This window comes from Capricornis sumatraensis, chromosome 19, assembly GCF_032405125.1.
Source record: "Capricornis sumatraensis isolate serow.1 chromosome 19, serow.2, whole genome shotgun sequence".
NCBI lineage: Eukaryota > Metazoa > Chordata > Mammalia > Artiodactyla > Bovidae > Capricornis > Capricornis sumatraensis.
In genome coordinates this window covers 30,215,003-30,233,309 of record NC_091087.1, presented here as the reverse complement: position 1 = coordinate 30,233,309, position 18,307 = coordinate 30,215,003, and positions in this window count along the sequence as shown.

Here is an 18,307-nt window from a genome sequence, read left to right as displayed (position 1 = left end):
AGCTCATGAGCTCCTTTGTCTGCATCGCGGCCCACCTGGCTGCCACGGGAGGGACAGAGCTGACAATGAATCCAAAGCTCGAATCTCACAGCCAGGAATCTGTGTATAAAGGACCTGATCATTCACGCTGTAGAGGCTGTAGTAGGTTGCAGGGATCCGTAACCAGGGCTTAGGCCAAAGTGACTCCACAGCTGTTTTAATGCCTGGCGAGGGTTCTGGCTATAGTGTGGGTGGGGTGAGTCTCCTGAGGTTCTGAAGGCCCCCTGTGTGCAGGTTCATGGTGCAGAGAGAAGAGAAGGTGGAGTCCTTCCCTGGAGGTGGTCACAGCTCATGGATGAGCCAGACAGGCAGGCAGGGCTCGATAGCACCTGAGCTGCCTTCATGAGTGAATGGTGTGGGGGCAGAGGAAGAGAATCAGGTCTGCTCCCTTATGTGGTGCCCAGGGCAGGTTGTCACCAGAGTAAACACTTACTATGGTGATGACCATCACTGCTGTCTGCAGAGGGTTTACATTGGTGTGTGTCTACATCTGAGCAGTCAGGCCGTTGCTAAACCACACTGGCCATGGGCATTGCCTCTCCTTAGAACTTGATATGTTTCGTCTCTTCCTTACTGAACATTCATTGCCAAGAGGGTTTTGGGGCCACAAGGATATTGGCTTTTTCCCTAGCTTTGTCTCATGAGGGATGAGTTTCTGGTTGTTGGTGTGGTTTGTTTTTCCAGCTCCCTTTCTTGGCTTATTTTGTGAATTTGTTTCTGCCAGAGGAAGGGCTTAGGATCTGGCTTCTGGCTGAGATGTGACACTTACCACAGCAATGCCGACCTGGAGATCATGACCACATTTGCCAAAAGGGCTTTGTTTTGCAGAATACATCTCGAAAGTACCTACACTGTCCTTTCAGATACGCAAAGGCTATTTGAAATGAAATAAAAAACAAGAATTCTCAAGTTGACTCTTACAATATGCGGGGAATCAGAAAAATCCCCTGGAGAAGGGAACCACTACCCACTCCAGTATTCTGGCCTAGACAATTCCTTGGAGTGTATAGTCCATGGGGTCACAAAGAATCAGATAAAATCGGATGACTGAACAACAACAGCAATGATGTCTCACCATTTGTCAAACAGAGATACCAACAGTATTTGCACGACTGTGTGCATGTTCAGGTGCTCATTCGTGTCCAACTCGTTGCAGCCCTGTGGCACCCAAGATCCTCTATCCGTGGAATTTTTCAGGCAAGAATACGGAAATGGATTGCCATTTCCACCTCCAGGGGATCTTCCCCACCCAGGGACTGAACCCAGGTCTCCTGCATTTCACAATCTACCCTGGCTGGCGGGTTCTTTTCTGCTGAACCGTCTGGGAAACAACTCATTACATCACTGGGTTATTCTAAAGTACTTCACTTAGAGTCTGGCACTCGGGAAGTTCTCATTGGTGATGTGAATATTCAGTCATGTATCATTATTGCTCATATGATAATGGAATGGCCACGCTCACAAAGGAGAAAGAAGAGCCTTTCCAAGTCCAGTTAAATCCTTCACCACACATATCTTCTTTAAATCTTCTGACTTTGAAATAAACATCAAGCATAAAGACATTGGTTATGGCCACCAGGAAAGATCGAGTTCTGCTAGTAAGTGACGAGGCTTCTTCCAGTTCCAACATGCATGTGTTGTTTCCCCGGCATCACCCAGCACTTCTGTGACAGCAGCTGGGGGTCCTGCAACTTAACTCAGTGTGGACCCTGCCTATCTGGGGGTAGTTCCAGACCCCACAGGTTAAAGGCCCAGCCCTACAAGACTCTCCCCCCACTCCAGCCATCATTTGCAAGCCCAGATTGTCACCTGCGCTCCGACCCACTGGCTACCCGTTCAGAGGTTCTAATGACTTTGGGTTCTATTAATTTTTTGAGTGGTCGCGGAACTCAGAGAAACATGTTGCCTAGTAGATCACAGCCTTATTGTAAAAGGTCATAAACTCAGGAACAGCAGATGCAGGGGGATACATAGGACAGGGCGTGTGGGGGGGGGAGGCACGGAACTTCACGCTCTCCGAGCCTCACTTTCCCCAAATCTGCATGTGTTCCTCAACCCAGAAGCTGTCCAGACCCTGTTTGGGGATTTTTATGGAGGAGTCATCACACAAGCACAATTGATTAAATCAGTGGCTGTTGGTGATTGCTTCAACCAGAAGCCCTTTTGGCTTTCCCAGACATGGTCAGGGGAGGAGCGGGGCAGAGGAGGGATCGGAAATTCCAATCCTTAACCATGTGCTTAGTTGCCCTGGCAAGCAGCGCCCCCCCTTTGGAAAGGAGGCACTCTCCGAAAAGCCACCTCATTCACCTAACAAGAGACACCTTGACTGCTCTCCCCACTTCGGTAATTGCCAGAGTTTTAGGAGCTCTGTGCCAGGACCGGGGGCAAAGACCAAAAATGTATTTCTTATTATTAATACAAATCACAAGGTCACGGTGACCCCAAACATCAGTGATAATTTGGTTCTATAGCCTTAAAAGTTTTTCAGCAGTTGAGTGGGCTTTTTTAAACAAAGTTTGGGGGCCACCCCTCGAGGCATGCGGTGATCTTAGTTCCCCAACCAGGGATTGAACCCACTCTCCCTGCATTGGAAGGCAGAGTGTTAACCGCTGGACCACCAGGGAAGTCTCTGATTGGGCCCTTTTTAGGTGAAACTGTTATTGGCATAAACTAAATGGTTCAAGATTTCAAAAAAGCTGGAGCTGAGCATGAGCCATCTTCCTGTGGTGTCTTCATATCATTACCGACTTTTCCGTGGCCCCTGCAACCCTCAGCTTTCCCCTGAGATGAATCAGTCCCCAGGAGGCCTGTTGCCTGCCCCTGCTCGAGACCAGAGTCTATTCAGCGGCCACTGGGCACAGGCAGCGTGCGGGGTGTGTGCGGGTCCACACCAACCTGAGTAGTGGAGAGATGTCAGGGAAGACTCATTCCCGGGTGTGCTCTGATTACAAGAAGTGAGAAGGTTTGGGGAACCAAATAGCCTCGGAGAGAGCCCAGTCACACTACCTTGCCCACTGTGAAACAAAATTGCGGCTTCTGCATGCTTCCCCAGGGAGAAAGAAATCCATGGACTCCATTGGATACTCCAACAATGACCTCCAAAAGATGAAGAGTCTTAAAGTGGGATTTCTCAGCCTTGGTGTTGTTGGCATTTAATATCTTGCAGCATTCATAAATGCAACTGAAAATGTCCCCAGATGTCACCAGTGTCCCCCGGGCCCAAACATGAGGACCAGCTGGACAGGCTGGACCAGGAGCAAGGATGAAGGAAATGAAAGTCGCTCAGTCATGTCTAACTCTTGGCGACCCCATGGGCTATACAGTCGATGAAATTCTCCAGGCCAGAACACTGGACTGGGTAGCCTTTCCCAGGAGACCGAACCCAGGTCTCCTGCATTGCAGGCAGATTCTTTACCCGCTGAGCTCCAAGGGAGGCCCAAGGGAAGCCCAGAAGCAGGGGTGGGGGGATGCAAAAGGACAGGGAAGCAAGAGCAGTGGGGGCAGATAAGCAAGTCTGCCCTCCTGAAATGTCTGCGGGCCCGGTCGTCTGCAGTTATGACTGGGCAGGGTGTGGAGGGCACAGGGGCTCAGAGGTGTGTGACCCCCTTTGCTCCCCCTGGGCCAGCAGGTGTGTGAGGCTGAGCCGCTCTGAGGCAACATGGGCTTTGAGCCCCACACAGATGGGGCCCCTGTGTGCAGCGTGAGCCTTTCTCCCGAGTCAGGAGGTTTATTGTTGAGAAGACATCCCATGATGACCGGGGGAAGACTGGCCTGGCTGAGGTAGCGGTCGATTGGTGGATCTTAGGGACACAGAACATTGAGTGTCCCAGGTGGGGCTTCTGATACCGACGACCACAAACTGGGGTGGTGGGGAGGCTTAAAACAATACTAATCGACAATCTCCCAGTTCTGGGGGCCAGAAGTCTAAAGTCAAGGGTCAGCAGGACCAGGCCCCCCGACCTGGGCTCTGGAGGAGCGTCACTCCCAGCTCTTCCAGTTTCTGGGGCTCCAGGTGTTCCTGGGTTTGTGGCCACATCCCCTCAGCCTCTGCTTCCTCCTCACATGGCCTCCTCCTCTCTCTGTGTCTCTCCTCTTCTTATAAAGACACCCATCATTCTGCATAAGGCCCACCTAATCCACTGTAACCTTATCTAACTTGATTTCCTCTGCAATGACCCGATTTACGAATAAAGGCCCCCTGGCAAATATGGGGAGTTGGGATGTGGGTGTCTCTTTTGGAGGGCACCATTCACCCCGCTACAAAGCTGAGTCTTGACACACAAGCAGTCATCCCAGGAATGGGGGGAGCTCACGCAGGACCCCTCGAGTACAGCCATGGATGGGTGTGGTTGGAGAGCTGAGCAGGGCAGGTGGTCTGGTGGGGACCAAGCCTTGGCCTGGCTGCCTCGGTGCAGGGTCCCGGGGTGTGCACGGAAGCCCCTGAGGTCGTCAAGATGCAGGTTCTGACTTTTAGCAGGTCTAGGAGTGCCCCACAGTGCGCTTCTCAGCTGGTCCCAGGGTGTATAAACCGCTGACCCTGGTCCATGCTTAGAGGTGCGAGGAGCGTGCAGGCCTGTTTCCCAGGAACTGTCAGAAACTTCCCCAAGGAAGGCCCCCGACTCCAGTGTCTATGCAAGTCCCCAATCCCCTGTCCAGTGCCCCAGATGTACCCCAGACAGAGACCCATACACAGCACTGGGTGCCTGGGTCAGGAACCCAGTGGAGGGGGAAGTGGTGGGTCTGGAAGAAACATGCTCATAACTTTGCGTATAGGATGGATGGAGGCTGAGCCTGGCCAACTGGCTGTGACCACAGGTGACCCACTTGCCCCCCGACCCTCCGCCAGGCACCGTGGGCCCAGAGGAGCTCAGCTTAAAAGTTGCTTCCCCAGCCACCAACGAGAGGGGCCCTCATTGTCAAATCAGGATCTGACCCCTTAATCCAGAGACGACCCCCGAAGTCAGTTTCACACATGAGGGTCCAGGAGGGATGTCATGTCAGAGACCCCTGGGACAGCAGACAGGATGGAAATGGGAGGAAAAGGTCCTGGAGGCAGGTGGCCCAGGCCTGCCTTCTGCAGGAGCGCCTCTTCCGCCCATTCCCCACTGCTCTGTCCCTCCGATGGCTGTGGGGTTAGCGGCCAGGGCTCCCAGGAAATGGACAAGAGCAGCTTGTGGGCCAACATGTTTCCTTGTAACTGAAACCCATCAGCATTTTTCAAGGGCAGACTCAAAGCCAGGGCATTATGTATGTCCACTGGTAATTGCTGAAAAGCCACACAGGAAAATCCCGACTATGTACTGGGGGTGACCGAGGCCCACACCTCCCTGATGTTGAACTTGACTCCGGATTTGGCCAGTTGTTAAGGCCGCGGACATGTGAACCCTACAAGGTCAGTTTGCTTTCAAGCTGCCGTTCAGGGCTCGCCACCGCACCCCACGGCTGGCAGGCTGTAGTTTCTCCTCATTCCTTCCCGGAGTTGGTGTGGGCCGTGGCGGTATCTGTTTCCCGTCTTTTGGATATTGCTTTTTTGAAAAGCAAGCGAGCAACTGCCTACTGGAGGGCGGGAGCCACCTCCACACCAGACTCCAGGATGGCTGGTCAGGCGGTAAGGGTACCTGAGCTCCCAGAGGGGCTCAGACCCCACACAGCCCGTGTGGCCATGTGTGCAGGTCCGGACCCAGCCCGGCCACTTCCTGAAGGCTGAGCAGCCTCAGGCAAGTGGCTTCCCCACTCGGGACCTTGGTTTTTCCACCTTAGAATGGAGGGGCTTTCACCTGCTGGGGGGTGGGCAGGGTTGCCATGGACATGGGACAGGGGAGAGGGGCATGTTTCTTGCAGTTTCCAGCTGAGGCTTTGTGGGCATGAGCTGGTGTCTGAGACAGTTCCCAGACTTGGCTAAGTGTGGTGATGAGCATGGAGTTGGGGGATAGGGGTCCGTCCCCATAGCCTGGATATTGGAGTGGGGGTTCTCGACTTAGGGGCACCTCAGGTCTAATTTCAACAACTCCATATGTAAGGATAATGCAGCAACAGATGTTCTCAGGGACTTGTCAGCCTGGATGCAAAGCCCCATCCCCACCCCACCTTCTGTGGGCATCCTGACCTGGCTTGTGGTAAAAGGGTCAGATCCCTTTACCCAAGGAAGGAACTGAGGCTCTGAGAGGTGGGGCAAGGAGATCAAGGCCACTGGGCCCGACAGGGGCAGTTGAACGTGGGTGCTGGGTTCTCACGTCAGACTCTTTGCCCTGAACCGTGAGAACTGGACTGTCGGGAGGGCTGAGTGCCAAAGAATTGATGCTTTTGAACTGTGGAGTTGGAGAAGACTCTTAAGAGTCCCTTGGACTGCAAGGACATCAAAGCAGTCAATCCTAAAGGAAATCAACCCTGAATATTCATTGGAAGGACTCATGCTGAAGCTGAAGCTCCAATACTTTGGCCAACCCGTGTGAAGAGCTGACTCATTGGAAAAGACCCTGATGCTGGGAAAGATTGAGAGCAGGAGGAAAAGGGGGCATCAGAGGATGAGATGGTTTGATGGCATCACGGAGTCAATAGACATGAGTTTGAGTAAGCTCTGGGAGGTGGTGAAGGACAGGGAAGCCTGGTGTGTTGCAGTCCATGGGATCTCAAAGAGTCGGACGTGACTTAGTGACTGAACAACAACAAAATGTGGTCTTCAGCCTCCATCTCACTCCTACCCCCAGGCTTAGTGCCTATGCCATGAGCCTCTCCGACAGTGAGGCGTCAGGGGCCATTGTCTAGTCCCAAAGCGATTCATATCTCTATTCATAATTCCACCATTACACATTCATTTCTCTGGCTGTAAAGTTTTTATGTCTCTTGAGTCTTAAGTGCTGAGGCTTTTCTACACCCCACCTGGCTCCCTCTGGTCCTCTCCTGGTTTTGTGGAAGCGTACTTGTTCTAAACTGGAGAAGGAAATGGCAAAGTTATCAAGTGAATTCTGGACATGTTTTAAGAGTCTTGTCTTTAAAGTTCCCCAAGGACGACTCTTCCCTGGTCCTAGGTAGTCGGGCTGAAATCTGTGCCCCTCTGGTTGCGGTTTTGATGTCCTCCCATGTCTCTAGGCCGGTTGTGTGCCAGAGTCAGCTCTCTCTGGCTCATCGGGAATTCTGCCAGCCGGGTGTTAACCCTTTGGTACATGAAACAGGCCACAGCGGGAGAATTTACACCATGGAAATTGGCAAATGATGCAGCTACAGATCAGGGTTCCTTCCTGGAGAGCAGGGGGTTGGGCAGGGGCCTGCATACATTATCAGCATGCCCCTGCTGAGTGGCCACGTGTCTCCTTTTCCTGAAGAGGCCAAGTGTCTTCAAACGCGTCTATTGTATTTTCACTTCTCGTTATGACACTTTTTTATTTCTGCTCGTTCTGTTTGGTTCTTTTCCAAGTTGGCTGTGTCATTTTCTTTAATGGTTTCCTGTCCTTGGCAGGACCTTTCTATCTTGAGGTTCATTTCTCTAAATGAGATGAGCTTAGCTGATTTATGAGATGTATTATCCATCAAATCCTCTCAGAATCCCAAAGCTGAGGGGGTCACTTCTGCTGGTTCTCCTCCAGCTGTCTTTCATCCTGGTGTGCCTGGCACTCTTCCATAACAGCCACCACTCTTCCATAACCCGTGGGGCAGTTCCCAAGCCTGGGAAGAAGGTGTCCTTATCCGGAAAGACTTGGCACTTGCATTCTCCACTCATCTGAGGGTGTTATGGATAGGGTTACCTTGAACCAAGGTCACGGGCTGACATGTCTGGACCCACTGGGGTCCTCACCTGCTCCTTCTCCTGCTCGGCACCAGAACCACCTTCCTTGTCATTCCCGAGGCTGGAGGAGGGAGGCCCTTTCTGGGTCACCTGAAAGTGTCGTCTCCTGGGAGTCCAGCTCCACGGGGGGGTGGGGGGGGGAAGGAGTCTTCTGTTGGACTCCTCCTCTTGGGCAGTTGCTCCTCTGGGTCTTCTCAGGTCTTCACTAACGTTAAGGCGTGACACTTTTTGATTGTTTTTGTTTTCCATGAGAGGGTGGATCTGAGTAACCTACCCACCAATCATCAAAGCAGAACTGTGAATGAATACATGTCTTTTATTCCTTCAAGAAGCCAGGCCTTAGGAGCCAGACCCTATGCCGAAGCTGAGGGGTAAATCTGCCCCAGCCGGTCCTGCAGCCCCAGCTCCCTGAGAGACTGCATTCTGGGTCCTGGCTCACTGGAGACAGTCAAGGGTACCATGTCCAGGATGTGGAGAAAGCATGCTCATGCCAGCACCCCCTGTGACCGCTCCTCCTGGCGGTGCAGACGTGGCCAGCAGGAACCGCAGAGCAGAAATGCCTCCCTGCAGGCCCTTTCCCAGGGACTGAGCACTTTGCTGTCCGCTTCGGGAGCCGCCCAGGTGGAGGGCAGGCGTGAGCAAGTCAGGGTCAGCCCCCAGGGCAGTCCCAGCCTGCCCCCTCGTCCACGAGTATTAAAATGAACCCAAGGATGCTGCCAGAGGTTGGGGAAGGACCTCAGGAGCACTCTCGGCCTGCACACAGTAGGAACTCAGCAGGACTGTGCCCCCGGCCCCATGGATCACTCAGCAAATATCCTCAACCAAGGCTCCTGTGAGGTGACACGTTCAGGTGACCCAGAAAGGGCCCCTGTCTTCCAAGTCCGGGAACTGGAAGGAGGGTGGTCCTGGCGCTGATCAGAAGGAGGGGATGAGGCCCACCCCATGCCAGACGCTCTCCCTCCCGGGGGGCACGTCTGTCACCTAAGCAGAGAGACTCAGCCTGGAACCAGCCTTTCAGCTCACACCCGCGTGGGACCCCGGTGCCAACAGGAAGAGCAGGCAGGACCCAGGGCTGCCAAGAATGCACCCGGTCATTAGGGACAGACCAGCCATCACGTGCCTTGAACACATTCGAGGAGAACACGGCCTCTCCCACAGAGCGGCCCTGGCATCAGAGGCCCTCCGAGTGGTGGTATTATCCTTAGAGCTGAGGAAGCCGAGGGCACAGCGGGGAGGTTGACCAGTCCCCTGTGGTGGTCAGAAGTCTGACCCAGGCTTCCCACCGGGGCTCTGCGGCTTCCTGGCCCGGCGGTGCTCGGAAGCCGTCCTGTGTGTCCCTGCCATGTACACACGCTCCCCACAGCTCCTGCTGGACCATGAGCCAGTTGGGGTTCACACACAAGATGGCGTGGAAGCACGCCCACCACCCTCAGGCCTGAGATGTGGCACCCCTAATTCCTTGATGGCAGTGACGGGGCCCTCTGGGGTGGGTGGCAGCTGTGGGGTCAGGGTGGGTTGGGGAGGTGTGCTGCCCGGGAGCCCTCTGGGGGGAGCTAAGGACCCCAGGCTTGGCCTCATTGAGGCCAACCTTCCAACAACCTAGGAGGCTGCCCTTCAGCGAAGATGGGTGACTGTGACATATAACACGGCGGCTCAGGCAGCTGTGGGGACGAATAGGGGCCCTTGGCATCCTCGACCACAAGGAATCCCCACGGGGATGTTTTTGCTTGTTCTGTGATTCCCTTCTTCCTTCTAAAAGGAAAGTGCCGGGAACACCTATGGTGAGGTCGCTGTTCCTGTGAGTTGAGCCGGGAGTGGAGGTTTAAACCAGTCCAGTCTGTTCTGGGCGAGCCTCCCCTTCCCCTCCCACACCTCGGATGGCACAGACCTGGTCACTCTTCTGGGCCTTCTTGGCTCTTTAGGAACTTTAAAGTATGACATTTGTTATTTCTTGTCTTTGTCCAGCATTTGGCGGCAGTCCACTGCAAGGGCCCTGACCCTGTCCTCTCCCCGAGCCCCTTGGCCCTTCCCATGCCCACGCCAAGGCTCAAGGCCCCTGCAGTTCTGTGGCCTCCAGACTCCCCACCCGAGGGGCCAGTCCAGCCAGAAGCCACCGCTCTGGGGCGTCCTCCTGGCGGAGTGGACCAGCATCTTATGGTTTCTTCCTGCCGGGAGCAGACTGCTGTCAGGCCAGGCACCAGGGTTTAAAACATCCTATATGTGTAAGAACGAGGACGTCCCATACGTCCACCGAGTCCCACGACCCTTTCCCAATCCTGCCAGATGTTTTACTTGGAGGGACCCTGTCGCTTACATAAACAGCTGAGCGTGTTTTCCCAGGGATGTGGCCCGGGCACTGCTTCTTGACCAGCATCGAGAGAAATCTCCATGGACTCGGAGGAATATATTTTGGGTCTTTGCATGTGGCTGAACAGAACGCATAGAAATAAACGGAAGCTGTAACAGGAAAGACGGGGTTGGCCGTATGGGGCCATCCATGGTCACTCCCACTGCCCCATGTGGTCAACCCCGCGCCCGGGAGCCCCCAGGCTAGAGGCGTTGCTGCCTCTTGGGTCTCGGTGCCTCACGGCTTCCTATGGTAGGGGAAGCGGCTTCCAGCTTCTTTGCAAAGAGAGTCTGTGCAGGGGTGGACTTAGCGGCTTCAAGGTCGTGGAGATATGGCATAGCCCCAGCCACGGGGTTGGGCGGGGATGCTGAGAGCACCAAGATCTCCCCTCAACTGTGAAGCAAGTCACATATGGCAAAGATTTGCAGAGGAGCAATAGATGGTCTCAGAGAGGCTGAGTCACTCGCCAGAGACAACACAGCAGCAGACCGGGACCGCGACCCCTGTCGTTTAAACCGCGGCTCCCTCCAGTGCCCATCTGACCTGCCCCTTGAGGGCAGCAGGAAGATCTGGGCTTCCCCGGCCTGAGCGCCCATGCCTGCCTCCCCTCGTCTGTGCTGGGATGTGTCCATTCCCAAACCCATGCGCTATGTCCCCTGGCCCTGGGCTGTCATGTCAGGCTCCAGGTTCCCTGCAGGAGAGCCCCACGCCCACCAGCACACCTTGGAGCCCTGCTCATCTGTTCTCTGTGCCCAAATGTCCTGATGCTAACTGTCTTCTTGAGGCAGCCTTAGGACTGAAGTCCTGGAGCCCTGCTTCTTCGAAGCTCCCTGCACCAAGCCCAGTGAGGCTCTGCCCGGTGGCCTCATGACCAGTATGGTGGTTTGAGTGGTGGCCCCGAAAGCCATCCATCCTTCCACAGCCTGCAAATGTGACCTTATTCCTATGAATGGTCTCGGCAGATGGAAATAATTTACTGACCTCTGCACCAAATCACCCGGGATGCATGTGCACCCTAAATCCAATGGCAGGTGTGCTTGGAAGAGAAGAGGGAGTGATCTGAAGCGCAGAGCCACCCAGGGGAGAAGGTTTGGCACATGGACGCAGAGGTCGGGGTGATGTGGCCACAAGCCCGGGGAGGCCTGGGGTCCCCCAAGAGCTGGACCAGGCCAGAGGGACCCTCCCCTGGAGCCTCTGGAGGGAGCTGAGCCCTGCCCGCACCTTGATCACAGGTTTCTGACTCCAGAACTGGGGGCGAATGAGTTTGTGTTAAAGCTGTCCAGTCTGTGGCCAGTGGCTTCAGCCACCCCTGGACACTGAGAGTGAACTTGCCGGCTCCAAGGTGAGAACAGTGGCAGGACCGGCCCCTGCCCCCCACACACAGACACACAACCTTGTCATGAGGTTAAATGAGTTAATACGCACAGATGCCTGAATCAGGGGCTGACACTTGGACCTCCGCCCCCTTCACCTCTTCCTCCTCGTCGTCATCACTGTCATTGTTAGGGGCCCTCATCCACTCATTCAGTGGACCCACAGTGCTCCTGCACAGCCCTGATGTGAGCAGCAAGGCCAACGAGCTGGGAGGCTCCGCACAGGACTCACCCTGCCTGCTGGGGCCACGTGGACAAGGCCTGTGCCGTGACACGGAGGCCCCGGGAGAGGCTGGATCCTCTGGTCGTGGGAGTCACGGGGGCCTCAGCATCAGAAGTGTAGCGGTGAGCCGGGTTAATCCAGGGGGGTGCAGCCCTTCATTCAAAGTGGGGGAAGAATGCCATGTGTCACCCTGTGTCCGGGAGGCTGCCCTTGCCCTGGTGGGCTGCGGGCACAGCCTTGGATGACCAGGAGTCTGCATCTCAGTAGGGGCCGAGGCTGGCGCTGAGTGAATCTTCAGTGAGGTTTTTTCCTTAAAAACCATGCCAAGTGACTTTGGCTCCATTGCTTTTTGCCAGATACCCAGAATGACCCCCAGAACTTTGTACACTCCAAGGGTGGTGACTGGGTGTGGAGCCCAGCACAGACCCGAGTCAGTCCTGCCCTGAGTCCCACACCATCCCCCTTCCATGGCCTGGCTTTCTTCTGCCATGACCTTCAGAATGGTGGAAAGGCAAGTGTGGCCTCAAGCTGGGGGCCCCAGCGTGGGCTCCTAGCCCCTGGGGGTCCCCTTGGGACACCTGGGGGACCATAGTCCCCACTGCCGTCGGGCAGCTCTGTCTCGGGAATGTCGAGTTTCTTTGCTTTTCTGTGTGATGCAGCACCCAGGGGTGATGGGGAAGTCTGCTGGTGTTACATGCTCCTGCCTTAAATGGGGAAACATTCTTGCTGCATTGACGCTGCTCACTCAATGCTGGGAATCTGTTAAACACAAATGGCAAGGGGAACAGAGGAAAACAGAAAAAGAAAAATGGAGAGTGGCTTGGTTGCTTCAGGTCTCACATGTGATTAAGAGAGTGTACAGCCTGCACATGAACCCGAGTTCCCACACCTGCCAGCTATAAGGTGCCAGGCCCTGATTTTAGAACCCTAGCTTCACTAAGCAGTCAGTGACAGAGACAGTTTTTGTGTATTTCAGGTCTACACTGTGATGACTTGATGCCCATAGACATCATGGAATGATTGCTCAACATACGCATCACCTCACACAGTGAACTCTGTGTGTGTGTGTGTGTGTGTGTGTGTGTGTGTGTGTGTGTGTGTATCTTTAATGTTCCTATAATCCATGGAGAAGGCAATGGCAACCCACTCCAGTACTCTTGCCGGGAAACTCCCATGGACGGAGGAGCCTGGTGGGCTGCACTGCATGGGATGGCTAAGAGTGTGACAGGACTGATCGACTTCCCTTTCACTTTTCACTTTCATGCATTGGAGATGGAAATGGCATCCCACTCCAGTGTTCTTGCCTGGAGAATCCCAGGGACAGGGGAGCCTGGTGGGCTGCCGTCTGTGGGGTCACACAGAGTCGGACATGACTGAAGTGACTTAGCAACAGTAGCAGTATGCTAGTCTTCGAAAACAAGGTGGAGAGTGTTCCTTGTTTACCCTGAGAGTTCCTGTGAGATTGCTGTTTTCTTCCCTAGATTTTTGGAAGCATTGATTGACAAAACCAGTTGGTTTCATTGCGGTGAGGCTTTTAATTTCAGATTTAGTTTTTTTCATGCAAATAACATTTTCTGATTTTGTATGTCTTCCTGGTTATGTTTAGGTAAGGCATTTCCCCTTTGCTAGGCCCGTAGACTCTCCTATGAGTAAGTGAACTGTGGTTCACACTATCTTTCTTTTCTGTAAGATGTGTTGTGCCCCGTTTTAAAGATCCTTGATACTGGTGATTTGTGCTCTGTCTCTTTCTCTAACCAGTCTCCCTAGGGGTTTATCAGGTTTATCGGTCCTTTCAAAGAGCCGACGTCTGGCTTGTTTAAACAATTCCCTGTTTGCCCTGTGTTCCCTCATTTCCTGCTCCTTTTCTCCCATCCACCTTGTGCTCCACTCGCTGTGCTTTCTGTCTGGATTTTTGGGAGGAGGCTCAGCTGATTTCGGCCTTCCTTCTTTTCCAGTATATGTGTTTAAGGCTTTAGGTTACCATCTAAACACAGTTGGCTGGGTCCCGCAAGTTTGAATAAGCCAAATTTTCCTTATCTTGTATGTAAAAGTATTTTCTAATTTACATTGTGCTTTTTAAAATTATTATTCATGAAAGTCTACAAGAAGTATGTGATTTATCTTCCCAATGTTTGGGGAGGTTTTTCTGGTGACCCTTTTTTGATCTCTGTTAATTCCATGAAGAGCCCCGTCTCGGTCTTTAGGGGCGACTGTTATGAATACCGTAGACCAGCTGATAAACAACAGAAAGTTGCTTCTTATAGTACCGGAGCCTGGGAAGTCCCAAGATCACCAGCAGGTGCCACGTCTGGTGAGACCTGTTTCCTGGTTCCTAGACTGCCTGCTTCTTCTCCCTGTCCTGGCAGCATGGCAGCCCATTCCCTCCTGACCTGAGCTCTCCCAGAGTCCCTGCCTTCTGGTATCATCACCACGTGCAGGGTGAAGTTTGAGGGCACATAAGCCATCAGCCCATTGCAATCCGTAAGTATACCCTGCATTATTTCAGTCCTCTGAAATAATTTGAGCTTTCCTAAGGGCTCAATATATATTCATTTTGTTATATGTTCCTTGGGCTCTTGAAAATAATATCTATCAGTGGGAATGCAGTGTTACGTGCGTATCAGTTAGATCAGATTTGTCAATCATAATTCAGATTTCGGTAGCCACGTTGAGTAAAGCAGAAGTAGCTGAAGTTACCTGTAATATATTTTATTTTAACATTCCCAAAATATTGTCATTTCAGTGTGTAATCAACCTGATAAAACCTAATGAAATATTTTACGTTCGTTTTCTCATGCTAAGTCTTTAAAATCCAGCGTGTGTTTCAGGCTTGAAGCACATCTCATCGTAGAGCCAGCCGCATTTCAGGTGCTTCGTGGCTGCAGGTGACGACGTCCCAGGGAGCCCAGTTCCCCGAGAGATGTGTCTTTAACGTCTCCCACTGCAATTATGAACTTGGCTGTGACTGCTTTTCTATTTCTGTCAGTTTGTATGTATTGATGTTTTGAGGTTATGTTATTAGGGACATTCAGATTTAGAATCCTCATCGTCTTGGCAGACTGGACTTGCGTGAGCATGAGATGCTCCTCTTTATCGCTAGTGATGCTTCTTACCTTAGACTCTCTCTGACAGTGATGTTGCCGCGTCAGGTTTCTGCCCTTGTTCGCCTGGGCATCTTTTACTCTCACCTGTCTGTGGTCTTCCATCTTAACATGTGCCTCTGGGAAGAGTGTGTGGCTCTAATCTTAATCAGGGTGACGCTTTTATCTTTTAATGAGGACATTTGCTCTGTTTATAACTTTGATGTTTCCGTCTGTAGATACCGTGTTGCTGTGTGTTTTCTGTTTGTCCCACCTGTTCCGTGTTCTTTTCTCTTGCCTTCTTTTAGAAGGATGAGGTGTTTCTCTAGTTCTGTGCTCCTCTGCCAGGTTGGTGGGTGCACATTCGCAGACACAGCCTGTGTTTTACATTGAAGTCTAACTTAGTACTTTTACTGCCTCCCTGACACGACTGTTTCCTCCTTGTCACTGTTATCCTTTAAAATTTTAGACATATTGTCGGCGTTATCATCACTGTAGCATTAATATTTACCCTGACAGTTACCTCATTGTTGGTCTTTACTTGTTGTTTATATTTCAGTCAGAGACGACTTTTCTTTCTCCCAAAGCACTGCCTTAATATTTTTTTAGTTCATGTCTGTGGTTGATGAATTGTCTCATTTCCATTTGCCCTACAAGTCTTTATTTTGCTTGCACTTTCGAAGAGTGTTTTTGTTGGGTATCGAATTCCAGGTTGGTTCCAGGTGGTTATTTGTTTTTCAGCATTTTACAGATGCCAGTCCATTATCTTCTGACTTCCTTTTTCTTGAAAAGTCAGCTCTCAGTGTTGCTGTGCCATAAAAAGCCACAGATTTTTTCCTCTGAGAGCTTGAACATTTTCTTCTTGCCTTAGGCACCTGCAGAGCTGCTGAAACCAGTGTGTGGTTTTCATTTTTGAGTCAATGCTCTGATTCTTGAACCAACTCTTGCCACTGTCCCTGTCAGTCAGTTCAGTTGCTGAATGTCTGACCCACTGCGACCCCATGGACTGCAGCCCGCCAGGCTTCTCTGTCCATCACCGATTCCCGGAGCTTGCTCAAACTCATGTCCATCGAGTCAGTGATGCCATCCAAGCATCTCATCCTCTGTCTTCCCCTTCTCCTCCTGCCTTCAGTCTTCCCCAGCATCAGGTTCTTTTCCAAAGAGGCAGTTCTTCGCATCAGGCGGCCAAAGTATTGGAGCTTCAGCATCAGTCTTTCCAATGAATATTCAGGACTGATTTGCTTTAGGATTGACTGGTTGGATCTCCTTGCAGTCCACGGGGCTCTCAAGAGTCTTTTCCAACACCACAGTTCAGAAGCATTGATTCTTTGGCGTTCAGCCTTCTTCATGCGCCAGCTCTCACATCCATACATGACTACTGGAAAAACCATAGCTTTGACTGAATGAACCTTTGTCAGCAAAGGAATGTCTCTGCTTTTTAATGTGCTGTCTAGGTTTGTCATAGCTTTCCTTCCAAGGAGCAAGCGTCTTTTCATTTCACCGTCTGCAGTAATTTTGGAGCCCAAGAAATTAAAGACTGTCACTGTTTCCGTTGTTTCCCCATTTATTTGCCATGAAGTGATGGGGCCGGCTGCCATGATCTTCATTGTTTGAATGTTGAGTTTTATGCCAGCCTTTTCACTCTCCTCTTTCACTTTCATTAAGAGGCTCTTTAGTTTCAGGCCCTGGAGGCATTTCTTATTCCCCTGACTGTCTTTTCTCCACCATGAGGGGCCCCATTTATAGTTTTTAACAATGTAGTTTAACAACGGGTTCCTTCGCTATATTCTGTACTTTTTTCCCTCATATATATTTTTTTAACCGATCCATTCCTCAGTTCACTGATCCTCTCTTCAGCTACACCCAACTTGATGTGAAGCCCAGAGCCTGAGTTCTTAAATTCAGTCACTGTTATTTGAAAGTTCTAGAATCGGTTTTGAGTCTCAGAAAGTTTTCCTTTGGTCAAGTATATTTTTGAACTGGTGAAGTTTGCATCTGATTCCTCTAGCATACCTCTGATATGCTGATATACATCAGATACCTCTGGACCTGTTTCCGTTCTTTTTCTCTTGGTCTTATTTGTTGTTACACCCTTATTTGCTTTTTTGGTTGCATGGTGGACATTATCTATGGAAACCCCTAGAGTGTCTGGTGATGCTGTCTTCTCCAGAGGTTCCTCTGATGTAGACCTCTAGTGAGGACAGAGCTGTCTGTTCACTCAGGGTCTGAGTGACTTGAGGCTGGGGTGTCTTTGTAAGCTGAGTCTCAGCAGCCTTCACCCACCTTCTCCCCCTGATCCCAGGGAGGAGCCCTCCAGCATCTCCATCTGGAAGCCTGGGGTGCCTCCCATGGCCCCTCCCTTCTCGGCCGGTCCTGAAGCCCACCATCTGTCTCCCGAGCACCACAAGGTGATTGATACTCAGCGCTCAGCCGGTTTGGGCAGAGTGCTGGGTATGTTTTCTGTGCCTCCCGTTTCTTGGGGACCTTAGTCTCTACCATCCGGACTGACTTGTCAGGCCTGTGGTTGGATTTTTGTCTTCCCAGCCCAAGGAAGTGTCCAGAGCTGTTAGCCAGTCCCCTCTGCTTGACTTTTTCCCTGCCTTTTCTTCCCAGAGTCAGCTTTGTTCTGATGCCCCGAGGGAAGGAGCGGCCCTCTCAGTCTCCAGCTCCCTCACTGGGCTTTTGTTTGAAATCTTGGATTGTGGCTGCCTAAGGACCTCTTTTGAAATGTATTTAGCTTCTCTAGCTCTTGGTAGGCTGACCCACAAGCTGCTTGCATCTATAACTGGTAGTGGGGAAGCCCCGGGTGTCGTCTCTCATCTGAAGCCACATGTAAAATTCACAGTAATTATATTGATCATCTTTGGTGCTGGGGTAAACAAGAACCAGGGGCCCTTGCTCATTACCCACGGTTGTGTTTCTGATCAGAATCCCCTGCTTGCCTGGGCTGTTTCAGTGCCACTTGAACTTGGGAAGAAGGTGGGGCAAGCGGCCCATGCGGCCTGGGGACAGAGGAGCCAGTCTGCCCTCTTCCCTTGTCCCTGCCGGCCCAGGGCAGGCCTTGTGATGACAGGCGGCTGGTAGTGGAGGAGAAGGCTGAGGAGGAAGGGCTTGCGTGAACTGTATTCTGTGATGTAGTCACGTGCGGGTTTTCTTTTTCAGTGTGAAAAAAATGACTGCCTTGACTCTTCTCTCCAGTTTCACTTGAAGGTTGAAAATGAAGATTTTATTCTTAAAGTTGAGCACAGTGATTTTACAGTCTTTTTGAAAGCAACAGTTGAGGTTTTCAAAAGACATCTCAGAGAACTCCAGCAGATAAAGCGAAAATAAGAGAATGTGTTCAGCGTGAACAGCGGGCGGGACCCCAAACTGTACTCTGTGTCTCCCAGAGTCTGTAACTGCTGAGATGGGTGGATATAGGGCCTCAAGCACCCTGGGGACCGAGGTCCTCAAGTGACAGCA